The sequence below is a fragment of the Pongo abelii genome, chromosome 7 (assembly GCF_028885655.2).
Source record: "Pongo abelii isolate AG06213 chromosome 7, NHGRI_mPonAbe1-v2.0_pri, whole genome shotgun sequence".
NCBI classification, from domain to species: Eukaryota; Metazoa; Chordata; class Mammalia; order Primates; family Hominidae; genus Pongo; species Pongo abelii.
The window spans coordinates 5,381,711-5,397,504 of record NC_071992.2 but is presented as its reverse complement, the minus strand read 5'-3'; positions in this window follow the sequence as shown (position 1 = coordinate 5,397,504).

The following is a 15,794-nucleotide window of genomic DNA, read 5'->3' as shown; positions in this document are numbered from 1 at the left end:
CAAGTAGCAGATTTATGCACTAAAATGTACTAGATCTGACAATGTACTAAAAACAGTTATGCTAAAATCTTATATGAATGAGTACAATTGCTTTATTTATACATGCAGAAAACTGACTGACTTTAAAGATGTTTTGCAGAATGCCAATAGTTGAACTGAATAGTATTTCCCAGAATGAAGCAGTGGACAATAAAATGTGAATTGCCTCTATCATGTCGTCGACTCACCTGGATGCCTGGGAGGGAGTTTGCTTTGTCACTTCAATGTACGTCCAGGGAGCAAAGGTATGGGCCTGCTTGTGCTGTATGGGGATCACCACCATGCTCTCCACTCAGTACGTTTCCCGGAAGTGTAACTTACCCATTTCCTGCAAACTGCCTTATAGGATAGACCACACATATTGAGTAAGTTAAGGACAAAGGAAAGAAGAGAGAAAAGAAGAAAAGAAGGATGGAAGGAAGAATAAAGGAAAAAAGAAAAACATAAATGCATTGAAAAAATCATTATTATAAAAAATGAGATTCAAACAAACTCTAGTTTACATATCTTGCTCAGTCTTGATTGCATTTTTATTTTAGTTGAAGAAACATTTTTAAGTGACAACTATGTTTATTTGTTACAGAGGTAGCTATGAAGACAAAAAATTCTGTAAATTTCTATCACTGCAGACACAGCATTAAAAGAGTCCATTAACAAGGATTTAAAATAAAAGTGACATTTTATGATAAAGAAAAAAGAAGAGAAATCTAAACGTCTATAATATATATACCAATAACAAAGAGACATGATGTTAAATAAAGGGCTATGCAATTATTTCATTTCATCTCAACTTTTACTCTATGTATTTTAAAAGAGGTCTTTTAGAATTATTTGCTGTGCATTTTTATTGTAGATCTCTCATGTGCTTTATCAAATGGAAAACATGACTGACACCCACAGTTACTATTAAGACTTTTTCAAATTCATAGTTCTACTTGTTCAACTCAAGTCCAGTTATTCTTCAATTCAGGACAATCTACTCTTTCTCTCTCTCTCTTTTTTTTCCCCACATTACCCATCCTTTGCCATTTCCTGAGCATTTGTAGTGGTCCTGCATTTCTGAAGAGTGCTGAATTATTGACTCCAAGATTTCCTCATAAGCAGTTGACACTTGCATTTACACGATTTTTCCAGATAGTATCATTGGAAGGCATGTAGGCAATCCAGTTATTATATTCCTTCCTAAAATGATCATTAAACTATTGACTAAAGCATGTAGTTTTCCAGCCGTATGACAGGAATGGCAAGTAATTTCACTCATGTGCACGCAATGACAACTATGCCCATACTGCTACGTGGCTGACCGGGTTAATAAGATGCATATAGATTTCAGAGAAACTAATAAAGAAATAAAAAAGTACACTTTACACATGACTTAAAATGGCAATGAAAAGCCAGTCTAATTGTAAGACTTGCCAGCCAGATAAGGCTTATTTTGTGGTAGTAATACAGTCAAACTTAAAGAATAATTATCAAACACTTATATGCTTATTACGACACAGCAACATCATAAATGTTTTGCCTAGGGTCAGCTTGTGGCCCAGCTTACAATCATGTCTTAGTGCCTGGCCAGGTTTAGAATGTCCTCAGGATTTCACAATTTTAAATGAAATATGATATTTATAGTTGAATTAGAATGGCTTTAACAAGACTTCATTTTATGTTTCCAGCCTCAGAGGTAGATAATTACTTCAAGAAGACTTGACCCAAAGATGACTATCCAACCCAAGCAACTGCATCGGGGGTACCAAGCCAGCACTCCAGAAAGCGCGACATTTCATTCAGCTCAAAAGATTGTTCTTCTAAATTAATGTTCACTTTGGAAGCTATGTTTTCTTGTGCATATAAAAAACAATATTAAAGTCACCGCTGCTAACACATTGACTCCGTTAACAAAAGAGCTTCACAAACAGTTAAACAACACTAATTTCATATCAGGTAATTTCAATAATTTTCCTCTTTTTCATCCTGTTCACTGAATAACATGATTGTTTTGCATTTTTTTCTGTCGAATGTAAAAACATTTTAAATGTTAACATAAATCAAGTTTTACAATTTAGCAATAAAAAATTAAATTATTTATTTTTGCAGTAGACAAAAATTTAAAATTTAGCAGAGTAAGCAAAACTATAAAATTTGCAGTAAACAAAAATATAAAATTCTTCCTAAAATAAGACACTTAAGAAATAGAAATATGTTTGAATTGCTTGGGTGACTTACACAATTCATACTTTCCTCCAAATAGCTGAAATATATTTACTGAGACTGAAAACTTTGGCATTAAATGTAGCAAAAGAAGGGCATCCTTTATAATACAGTTACTGTTTGTTGAGTGGGTGACTGTGCGGTTGTATGATGGGAGGCTGAACCTTGAGTTTTTGTTGCCTACAAAGAATAAACAGCTTCCCATTTATATATATTTCATTATTCATTATTTATTGTGATCCCAATTCAGTCCAAGGTAATAAGTGAAATAGTCTCTACCACATTTTAAGTTTCTAAGGCAGCACCATCTGAAGTTAGCTACTGCCTTTTTAAAACACAAGGTTCTGACACCAAGAGATTTCTATTTCTCCATCCATCATTTTCAGACATCTTGAATCACATGATTTAGAGTCAGTGAAGTCCTGACTGGGCTGGTTCTGCTCTTGCAGTGGGTGGGTGAGACCTCCCTAGACCACCATCCACAGTGCACCTGATGTTCTCCCAGCTGTCTTCACTCCCCCAGGGAGGCCAGACAGGCATCCCAGAACAGAGCTGCCAGGCTGCCAAAGAGCACCAGGAACTGCAGAAGGATGTAGAGGACGCTGATGAACTGTACTGGCATCCACACCCTCCAGTTCATCTTCAGTACCCACTAGAAGCACACCCCCAAATTTGTGGCGAAGGCTGAAGTGTCTTTCCCCTCTAGAAATTTCATGATGAGGAAGAACAACAAGAGTAAGTCTGGTGCAAAGATGAGGTGACCCAGGAGGAGCCCTCTGAGCCCTGCTATATATATATATATGTATATGTGTATGTATCTCCTCTCTTTGTTTTGTTCTTCATGGGCTCTCTATGAGAAACAATACTTTCTGAAAGATCTATATTTCTGGTTTCTGGGTGTATTTTTCCACCCCAGGCGATGAACCCTAATCAGACTCCAGGTGGAAGAGAAGCACATCTATCTTTTGAGAAGTGGCAGGGAAGGCAATGTAAAGGGGGAGGTTGAAAGAATTGGCAAACTGCAGTCACAGCTCAGAGGGAGAATGTTAAGAAAGAGAACATACGCAAATAGGGGATTTGGAAACTGCTTCCCCTAAACTCTCCATCCCGCACACCCAAGAGAGACTTTGTGCACCTCATTGTGTAGAAGCACTCCACTTCCATGATTTAATCTTGAGATGAAACAAAATTGAAATTGGTGAGGAGCTTAGCAATGTTACCCCTAATGGGTTTCCTCGGGTAGCATTACCTTAATATGGTAACTGTATTTCAAGGAATTTTCTTGGTATGTTAAGGATATGCCAATAAATTATCTTCAGCTTTGAGGTTTGAAAATTTTATGATTCATTTTGTCCCAAGATCATCCAGTATTAGAGTTTGAACTGGCATAACCAAATAAGCAAAATTTAAGGCTAATATGCTAAAGTTGTGACTTCATTGATATTGACAATACTAATATAAAGCATCAACTTCTATTCACTGTTGAAATCTCTTTTTATAGGGGCTTACTGTAATGTAAATTATCATCAGGATTGGTTGGTGATCACAAAATCGTATCAAAGAGTGTTAGCAGGATGGTCCTATTAGGCAATGTCATTAGACTGTAATACATGAACACAACACTCTTTAATACGGGGATTTGTATACTTGCCACACAAAATGGCTAGCACATTTGTCCCAAATAGTGCTAGGGACGTGCTCAGCAGGCTTGCTTCTCACTTTCCTTTTGTCAATTCCTTGAGACTATATCCTTTAATAATGTATTATTTCAAAATTCAGAGTATATTGCACATACACATGAGCTTTTCTGCTGAAACATCAAAATCTAGCTTCTTTAGTTTGAATTTAAGTACATATAAAACAATACCTGGGTTAAGTTTTAGAGATTCCTCGATCTCATTCTTTATATTGATTATATTTAATTTTATTCAGAGAGAAAATGTAATTTTAACTATAGTACTATTGCTTTTGCAGCTTCAAGGACAAGTATAGCACCATTTAAATAAAATAAGAGCCCAGCACTAAAGAGCATGCACCATGAATGTAAGATAGATAATAAAATATTTAAAACTTTGTAACATTCTCAGCTGTGCTAGTTGTATTGCCTTTTGTCTGCTTCCTACAGAGTTTAGCATTAGAAACTTTAACATAAAAACTCTACATATATGTAGAGTTATCTCTGGGGTTAGTAAGAAAGTAAAGCTGGAAGCCAGAGAGCCCGGGACATTAAATTCCATTTTCAAGCCATGAAAGAGAAATCTTTAAAGGTCAAGAGCAAAATCTCACTGAATCCTTCCATGTCATTGAGCTGTCCTTGTTCAGAATGTACAGCACATCAAATATTGTTTACTTGAAGGGTATTATATTAAAAATGATGAGCATTTTGTTTTTGCTATGAGAAGATGTGCTTTAGATGACACTTTTATACATATCAAAATTAGTTTATTTTGTATAAGAAAATATCTTCATTATCACACATGCTGAATTCGTATATTAGCTCCAGATTTTCCCTTGAGTGACAAAAATTTGAAAAGAGATAATTATACAAAGCAGACCATACAAAACAGACTGTATAACACACATATCTTTAAGGTGATGAAAATGTTCTAAAATTAGATGGTGATGAGAGTCACATAATTCTGTAAATTTAGTAAAAATTATTGAATTATACACTTAAAGAGGTGAATTTTATGGCACATATACCTCAATAAAGCTGTTAAATACACACACAGACACACACACACACACATACGCGTGTGCAAAACACATCAACATTTCAGGATTCATTCAATCTTAAGAGTAAGAGTAGCAAGCAGCAATACCAGTCCAGAGAGCACCGTTTAGACAGAGTAGCACTGGATACATAACAGGCACATAATACATTTCTACTGCATGTGAACAAACGAGAGGAAAAGATTGATTGTTGGTAAGTTTAACTTTATCAGTATCTCGATTTTAAGAAATTGAAAAAATGATTGATTTCTGAAGAGCTACAGGTTCCTAGATAAGAATCAATACTGAAAAACATATTAAGCCACTGTAATTAATTAATTTCAGAAATGCTCAATGTAAATCTGGAAATGTCACTCAATATTTCCTAAGAATAATTTGGAAATCTCCCTTTTTACTTTTTGCCCTCTTTCTCTGCTCACACACACTTATCCTTAAATCTATAGAAGATGGTTTATATACGTAAGTTGATACATTTGCAGATCTTCCACTAGAAGGAGAGAATCTGCAAAGTTAAAAAAAAGTTCTTAATAAGCAAAAGAGTAAAGCAAAACCACTTCTGTGAACATATACTATATGAGAAGTAAATTATTTTAGTAATGAATTAAAGCAAAGAGTAGGAGAAAACAGAAGGCTTGTGTTGGCACTTCTGTAATCAACCCTTTACATATCATAAAATAATATACACTACAATTCCGTCTTCCACATTTTTCAATGTAGAATTGAGTGAGGGTGGAAAGAGATACTTAGGTTAGAAAATAGCCATATAGTGACAGAAGGAGGGAAGAGTGGAAGTTTATTTCTGCTGAGAGACTGCAAAGCAGAGATTGGCTGAAATTGCCGCAAAGGGGATTTAGATTAGACATTAAAATGAACATGCTCTTATCAGGATTCTGAACCACCAGACTGCATTGCCAAGAGAGCTAATAAAATTGCATGTTTTATAGGAAAGAAGGGGCATGAAGTAAATGATTTCTTAGACTCATACCACTTGAGATTTTAAGATTTGATCTCTTCATAGATGCATGCATGAGTTCAACAAGGACTTTAGTGTTTTTTTTCTTTTTCACTTGCCATCCATGCTCTATACTGATAATTTTGACTGGTGCTAATTTACCAGTCAGTTCTGATTATGTGGATTGCATTCTAAATGAAGTTAAGCACAATTTATTCCTAGTAAACCACTCATTAGCATTAGCAAGATCAGCATTTACAACTTAATTACCTTTACTGGAGGCATAAACTTCAGCTCTGTTTGGGGTTTCAGCATTTTAAACCGTTAGAGGAAAAATAATTATATGTGCTTGGCATGGTGTCAGATATTCTTCATTCATTCATATATATATATATATATATATATTCTTTTTTGATAAAGTACTATTGAAATATCAAAAAAGCTTTACCTAGCGTTTAGTCATAATAATACTGTTGTGATGTTTTATGAAGCAATAATACACCTCCCTAGTGAATTAACTGTGAGGTTGATGGCTGGTTTTCACCACTAGGGTGCCAGATTATTGTCCCATAAAACAGTTAAACAAGACTGTTATTGGCAATATATAGTGTCCTTGGAATCCATTTTAACTTGCGTTTAAAAATAAGTTACAAGTGAAAACGATTACATACATACCTGAAAAACAAATGTGCAAAAATATTAAATCAACTGTATCTTGAAGTAGAAGAGCCTTTTGGAAAAATTTGAAGTGGATATTTGCAATTTTAAGCTTTTCTAATTTGCTAAGAAGGTAGCAACGCTAAGCACAGATCGCACTAAACTGCGTATGGCTGGGAGTTCATGCAGTAGATAAGATGTTACCGGTAAATGTCAGGACATTGTGTTACCATCTAACCATTTTATTTTACATGCACATACACACACACACACACTCTCCCACTTTCACACACTCACACATAGACAGATACACGTGCACACACACTCTCACACACACACTATCATTTTATTTCTGATTTGGTAGAGTTCCTGAGCAGACGGAACACAGTTGACCACAATGCGCCATCTTTGTCCAATGTGTCTACTTCTCATCAGTATCAGCCTTGTTCCTCCTATGACAACCCCATCCCCTTCTCTTCATCTGCACACTTTCTATTTCCACAAGATCTGAAGTAGGTAAATGGGCTAACGTTTCCAGAAATAAATGGGAAGTTGGGGATTTGGGCTTATAAGTGCGTACGACTAACATTATTTGAATGCTGAACATGGAGCAATCATGGAGTTTGGTACTTTCCCTAAACGGCTTCATTTAATACTCACTGCTGTGCTGTGAGAGAGATAACATCATTTTCATACTCTCCATTTTATGAAAGCAAAAATGGGGAGGGAAGGAGTAAAGTAACTTCCCAAGATCCCACCTCTCGTAAATGGTATGGATGGGGTTTGGATCCAGCAGTAGCCTAGACATCAGTGGCTCCTCGTGAAGTGGTGGTGTCTCCACTGGCCCCCATGTGGTTTATCTTTGTTTCCCCAACACTTACATGTCATTTGAAACTGACAAACTACCACCTGTTCTGCAGAAAATAGGGAAATGCTGCTGAGAAAGACTGCTTTTATTACAGTGTACTTTTCCATCCATCAAGGCATGGCTCATTGAACTGGAGAGGCTTCATTTTAGATTGTCTACTGGTTAAAAAAAAAAAAAAAAAAAAGTGTTCCTGATAGGAAAGTTCCCCCAGGCCTCTTCATCTTGACCTGTGTATACGGGTGATGGAACGGCCTTAAGACCCTTGGTCTTTACGACTTGCATTCCTACTTTACGGATTTTCAGTAACAACTTTGTCATTTTTAAAAATAGATACTCCTTCATAAATATTTTAGATTCATGTTTTGCCTTTTTATTTTTATTTTTTTTGAGATGGAGTCTTGCTCTGTCACACAGGCTGGAGTGCAGTGATGCAATCTCGGCTCACTGCAGCCTCTGCCTCCCGGGTTCAAGCAATTCTCCTGCCTCAGCCTCCCGAGTAGCTGGGATTACAGGCACCCGCCACCATGCCCAGCTAATTTTTTTTATTTTTAGTAGAGATGGGGTTTTGCCTTGTTGGCCAGGCTAGTCTTGAACTCCTGACCTCAGGTGATCTGCCTGCCTCAGTCCCCCAAAGTGCTGGGATTATAGATGTGAGCCACTGCACCTGGCCTTTGCCCTTTTTTAAAAAAACAATTTAAACCCTATTTAATATTTAAAACATATGAGTATTTTGAAAATAATTATTATTACTTACCTTTTATCAAGCTGTCACTCTACCCCAGGCACTGAGCTAAACAGGGAGTTCATAGGCGTTATCACTTTAACCACATTTTTCCTCTCCCGGTAAGTCATTCTTATGCATCAGTATCAGTAAGTTTAGATAATGAGAGTGCCCCCCACATGGTGAATAAAGTCTCACACCTGGCCCTTTGGGTTTTACCACTGTGCCCCTCTTTCAGGATTAAGGTATCTTTGAAGATCCTCACCCCTGGGTATATGGAAGTAAAATGGGCATAGCCTTTCCCAGATGCCTTGTACACGAGCCCTTGTAATCACTGTGCACAGCCCCAAAGATCTAAGTCCAAAAGTCTCCTCCCTGGAGATGCAACTGCCTTCATCTCCAAACACCATGCCTTGGAAATAGCCACTGGAAAATGTCAGGAAAGGGTGACTTCTGTTTTTATAATTTAGCCCAAATATTTAACGTAAACCCTCCAGGATGGGAATGTAGACCTGAAGACTGGCCATGAAGCCTATTAACTCTATAAGCCCTTGACTAATTTGAAAACAGTGCGAATGACGTCCAAACAGAAGAGATGTGTTTAGGGAAATATTCATAAACAGGGTTGGTACTTGAAAATTTACAGTACAAATATTCCACATTACTATGACGATGTAATAGGCAGAACTATGGGTGAAATAAACAGTAGCAAGGCAATTTTCCATTTGGACAAAAATAATAAAAAATATGACAAATGTCAAAGGATTGCTTATGTGACAATACCAAATATCCAGTTATCAGTGTGCAGATATGAGGTGTTTACCACTAAGATGCCCAACTCAGCATGTCTTTGCAGATGTACCAATTTCAGTTTAAGTGCTCCTGCGCTCCTAGTGCCCCTGGCAATGTTATTCTTCCAACTGCCAGGAGTGCACTGTAATTGGCTTGTCAGTGGAGATTTTCTAACATACCATTTTTCATTGAGATATTTACAATTTTATTAAGAGATTTGGAAGAATCAAACTAGCAATCTATAAATATCGACATGTTGAATTTTCTGACATTCTATAGGTTCAAACTTTTCCCTTGAAATGTATCTTTTATTACATCTCAAAACCTAGCCTTCTCTTTTTGTTTGAATCAGATTCTGAATTGAAATAAATATAAATTATAGAAAAGGCTGGGCATGGTAGCTTACGCCTGTAACTCCAGCACTTTGCGAGACCAAGGCAGGCAGATCACTTGAGCCCAGGGGTTCAAGACCAGCCTGGAAAACATGAGAAAACCCCACCTCTACCAAAAAAAATGCAAAAATTAGTCAGGCATGGTGGCATACATCTATAGTCCCAGCTACTCTGGAGGCGGAGGTGGGTGGATCACCTGAGCCCTGGAGGTCAAGGCTGCAATGAGTTATGATCCTGCCACTGCGCTCCAGCCTGGGCGATAGAACGAGATCTTGTCTCAAAAAAAAAAAAAAAAGAAAAGACAGAGAAAAGAAAAGAGTAACAATGCCATGTATCAAGCACAGTTCTGAGTACTTTACGTTGAATCTGTACAACCACCCTTTGAAGGTTTTATGCCTGTTTTACAGTTCATAACACATAACATCGTTGTGAAGTTCAACCAGCTAGTAAGGGGTGGAGCTGGGATTAAGTTCGGACATTCTGGTTCTGCTTGATGGAGAGGGCTTTAGAGGACTTGAAGAGGTTTCCGTTGTTAATTTGATGGAAATTGCTGAAGAAGGAGAGGAAGCCAAGCCAGGCTGAAATTTAGGCAAACTCCCGGGGGCAGCTTCCACCTGACCCTACAGGGGACTCCGATATGTGACTTGTCCCAACCCAGCCCTGGTGAAGGGAGCTGGCCCTTCACACTCCATTGAAAACATTGAAAATCATTTTTAAAGTTTTTATTTTAAGTTCAGGGATACAAGTGCAAGTTTGTTACACAGGTAAACTTGTGTCATGCAGGTGTGTGGGGCAGATTATTTGTCTTCTCTTTCCACTGTATCAATTAGAGATTGAACTCAGTTGCATGGGAACAGAGCTGTCCACAGCTTAAACACAGTGCTTTATTTGCATAACCTTATAACACCTGTGGAAGCAGGTAGTCCAGCTCTGAGGCTGTGGCCCTCCAACGTCTCCAGTGACACTCACCATTGAACGTGCACCTTTTCTCCTCTGCTCTGGCATTTTCAGGGCTTCCGTTGGTCTTCATGGTCACCTCTGGGCTGTCCTGCCTCCAGCTCCCTGTGTATACTCCAGGTAGGAGAAAGAATGATGCTTTAGAGAGCATCATTGTGCTAGGAAGTAAACCTTCTTCTCAAATATCGAATAAGTTTCCTCTGATGTATCATTCATTGGAACCATGTCCCAGGGCCCCTTCCATCTAATAAGAAGCTATGAAGTTTGATTTTACAGTTCAGCATATTTCTACCCTCTCCTCATATAAAGAAGGACTTGGACTTTGGAAAAGTATCATTGCTTGGAGTCCCCAGAAGCAAACCCTGAAACAAGATTCCTGTGAAAGTGATTGATTGTGAAGAATTCCCAGGGAGGAATTAAAACAGTAGGGAAATGAAGAAGTGAGCCAGAAAAAGAGTGCTGGCCAGACCTGGGTGTGCTTTCACAGGAAGTCAACAGAAGACAGCCTGGACTGAATCCTGGCAACGAAATCTGGTGACAATTCAAATCATTCAAAAGGAAAGTGGAATATTCATATCTTGGCATCTGTCAATCATTGGGTAGAGGTTACTCCGGAGAGCAAAAATTCCCAGGCACCTCCCATTCTCCTTTGTGTACAGCAAAGTGGCCTCCAGCACTGTGAGTTTGGATTCCAGCAAAAACACAGGTGCTGGTCACTGTGAGTGAGACACACCCTGAGCCAATGAGGCTATTGTACAGACTGATGATATTGTCCACTTAACAAGGCTGCTACCACTCTCTGCACACAAGCCACGTCCTCTCCCTCCAAGGGGCAGCGTAAGCACTTAGCATGACGTTCAATAAATCAATGCAAAAAGGTCCCATGACATCTCTAGTAGTATTTATTTTTACTACATTAATTCTGCACCTATCTTATCTCTCCAGTTAGAGTTGGCTCCTTTGAAGGCTAGTAAGTATGTATAAATCTCAATATGCCCCATGACCATATGCTTTAACTAGCTCCATAGAATCTTAGCCCAAATTGCTCAAATATTTAAGTGGATGGAAAAATAAATTCACCAGTCTAGGTGGGGAGTGGGCATACACGCCTTCTCTAATTGCTTCAGGATTTATTTATTTATTTTTGTAGTTTCTTGCATCTTAAACTGTTTCTAGCTCTTTTCCAATTAAGTAGTTTCTCATCTTGATTTTAGTATGACCGTATATGAATGTCTCTTCCAATGATATTCCTTCACTGTCAGATGCATTTCTTATGCTAATACCATTAAAATCATAATTACCACAGGATGTCATACTAAATTCATCCATTCTCTCTGCTAGTCTGTGTATCCGGAATTGTTGTAATCACTTTCTCTGTCCTGTTTTTTTGTTTTTGTTTTTGTTTTTTTTGCCACTAAAATTTCTAAATTTCCGGTAAGACAAATTGGCATTCCAGATTACCTGTTTTAGCTCTTTGAATTCCGACACTTACACAGCCATTGCACATTCTCACTTTGTTTTTCTGACAATTTTCTGCCCTCATATTAAATATAAAAAGTTGAATATTGCAAAAAACTTTTAAGGTCACCTGAACTAATCGCCTAGTTTTCAAATAGGAAGGTAAGATGAGGAAGTGGCTTAACCCAAGTAACACACAAAAGAATGAACAAGACATCGGTAGGTTCTAAGTTTACAGAGGCATGCTTTATAATTTGATAATTTAATCACTTTGTTTATCTAAAATGGCATTAAAATATTTGATGTGGATCATCTTTACCAATCTGAAACTGAAACTTTCCCTAAATTCATAAGTTCAGATTTTGCCTAAAAGCAGCCCCCACCCCCTAATATTTTGATCTTATAAATTTTCCAGGCATTTCATCATTTTCTCTGAACTGGTTAAGCCATGGACTTGTGCTGTACAGAGTGAAAGTTACTTTTGTAGATGAAATTTTTATCTCAATCATATTAGAAGTGTTCAGATAAAGGTAAGGTTTCAGCTAATTGCTCAAGAGCCACTACTTCTCAGCTCTATTCCTCCCTGCCTGCCATAATAGATGCATAGTTTTTTGTGGCCCATAAGATATTTTATATCTCTTACTGTTTAGAAATCAACAGTTTTAGAATTTTGTACTTAGACGTCAATAATTTTATAATTCAGCCTCTCATTTATTTTCTGTGCAGGATTCACATTTTCTTACCTCCTGTACTTGGAATGAATCAGTCCCTCCATTTATATATGTATTAGTAATTAGAAGTTTCAAAATACACTGAAGTAACATGGAGTTGGTACAGTAGGGATGTGTGAACCAACATGAATATATAGTCCCTGGGTAAGAACTCCAAACATTTGATAAATACATAACATTTTGTTTTATTAATAACTTGAGGCCAGGCACAGTTGCTCACACCTGTAATTCCAGCACCTTGGGAGGTGGAGGTGGGTGGATCACTTGAGGCCAGGAGTTCAAGACCAGCCTGGCCAACATGGTGAAACCCCGTCTCTACTAAAAATACAAAAATTAGCCAGGCATGGTGGCCTGTGTCTGTAATCCCAGCTAGTCGGGAGGCTGAGGCAGGAGAATCGCTTGAGTCTGGGGGGACGGAGGTTGCAGGGAGCTGAAATTGTGCCACTGCACTCAAGTCTGGGTGACAGAGCAAGACTTGGACTCAAAAACAAACAGTTGATGTGTTCATAGTTTATGGATTATGGATTATGAAGGATATCATAAAACAGAAGTTTTGAAAGTTTAAAAAATTAAGTTTTAAAATCTCTTTTCTATAGAATGATGAAATAGTGGAGTATAGTTGAAAAAACAGCCTCTCATATCAGACAGATTTGGATGAAAAATCTCCACTCTACTCCACCACTTTCTAGTTTGTGATTTTTAAAATGAATTGTGTGTGTGTGTGTGTGTGTGTGTGTGTGTGTGTGTGTGTGTGTGTCTTTCTGGGTGTTTCCTCTCCGTACATTTTAGCTTGCTAGTTTTAAATTAAAAGGAAAAAAGATTGCCATTGTGTTTTAAATAAAAATAGATAAAATCAAAAACAACCGACATGTAATAAGTTGTCATTAAATATTAATCAGCTTCCTTCCAAGATAGTTCCCTTTGCTTATGCCATTTGTTTATTTTCATTTATTTAAAACATTTACTGCTGTAGGCTTTCACTAGATGCTGGACCTGCAAAGATAAGACAATTTTTTTTTCTATTTTTCTCATGTATTTATCTACTGTTATGCCATTTTTCCATAGCTATATTTTTAATACCCCATTCAAATCAGCAACTCGATTTTTTTTTAAATTATCTTTTGTGAGTCTAATTACAATACAAAGTCGTGATGAAGCAAGACACTTGAGCTGCACAAACAGATTTCTAAGTGCTCCCTGCTTGATGAGCCGGTGCCTGTAGGAAATACTTCACTTCTAAAGATAGTGCCCGGCGGTCTCCAGGAGCAGAGAGTGGCACAGCTGAACCACTGAATTTCTGAGATTCTGCATGTGGTTGAGGAGTTCAAAAGAAAATAAATGATAAATATATTAGAAATAATGTTAAATAAGCTTATAATAGTTCCACCAATACTGGTTTATTTCATAAATGCATTCAACCAAGATTTGAGACAAAATCAATTTTCTAGTTAACGCTTAGCTTGACAGGAAATTAATGTAACTGTTATGCATTTTTCCAATTCTCATAAAAAAATTTTATATGTAGGGGTGTGTGCATGTGTGTGTGTATGTATGTATAAAGATGGTTATTACTTTGATTTTACTCCAGATGTTTTATATATATATATATTTATATATATATATACTTTAAGTTCTGGGATACATGTGCAGAACGTGCAGGTTTGTTACATAGGTATACATGTGTCATGGTCGTTTGCTGTACCCATCAACCTGTCATCTAGGTTTTAAGCCCCTCATGCATTATATATTTGTCCTAATGCTCTCCCTCCCCTTGCCCCTCACCCCCCGACAGGCCCCTGTGTGTGATGTTCCTCTTGTGTCCATGTGTTCTCATTGTTCAACTCCCACTTATGAATGAGAACATGTGGTGTTTGGTTTTCTGTTCCTGTGTTAGTTTGCTGAGAATGATGGTTTCTAACTTCATCCATGTCCCTGCAAAGGACATGAACTCATTCTTTTTCATGGCTGCATAGTATTCCATGGTGTACATGTGCCACATTTTCTTTATCCAGTCTATCATTGATGGGCATTTGGGTTGGTTCCAAGTCTTTGCTATTGTAAATAGTGCTGCAATAAACATATATGTGCATGTGTCTTTATAGTGGAATGATTCATAATCCTTTGGGTATATGCCCAGTAATAGGATTGCTGGGTCACTGAAGGATATGAAAACACACTTCTCAAAAGAAGACATTAATGTGGCCAACAAGCATATGAAAAAAAGCTCATCATCACTGGTCATGAGAGAAATGCAAATCAAAACCACAATGACATATGATCTCACGCCAGTCAGAATGGCGATTATTAAGAAGTCAAGAAACAACACATGCTGGAGAGGCTGTGAAGAAATAGGAAAGCTTTTACACTGTTCGTGGGTGTGTAAATTAGTTCAACCATTGTGGAAGACAGTGTGGCAATTCCTCAAGGATCTAAAACCAGAAGTATTCCAGGTGTTTTTAACTCTATGTGAAAATTAATGCTGTGGAAATACTGAGATTGAGGTTCTTGTAAAAAATAAAAAAATGTGTGTGGTTATGAAATGCAAACATAATTATTAACTTCCAGTTTTGACTCAAAATGATGCATATATAAAGCCATTTGATTAATTAAATTTGAAAATTGAAGTCAGGCATAGTTTAGTGATTTTTTTGACAGTTTGCCCATTCTTAGGATATGTTTTTGAGGCTTGACTTGGAGTCAAAATTTCTGCAGAATTTTGAAATTATTCGTTGCCTAAATTACCTTAAGTATGTGTTTAACAATTTTACATATGTGTTCTTAGGAATTAATTTAAATAATAGGACAATCTAGAAATTCCCAAAACTAAAATTTTAAAACCTGAAGAAGTGGCCCAGTAGGGCTTCCAGATAGAGGAGAGGTGACCAGTTAAATTGGAATTTCAGATAAACCATATACACTTTTTTTAGTATAAGTATATCCCAGATATTGCATGGGATACACTTACACAATTTTTTAAAATCTGGAATTCAAATTTAATTAAGTGTCCTGTAGAATAAAATAGTGAATTGAAGTCAATTATATCTAAATTATTTTCTAGCTTCTATTCTAAAGTTTTCCTTATGTTCAGAGGTATGTTTGATGGGTAAATGTCCTACAGTGAGCTAGAAAACTTATTAGAGGGAAGCATAATTATTTAGTCTCCAGATCTTTTTTCCTAGGAACGAGGAGAGAGAATCCTCTCCTGTCATAGCTGTTTTCTACTAGAGAAGAGTGGAGTTTCCTTCTGACGTTTTTTTTTCTATAATTTCTTTAAACTGCATCTGAAGTG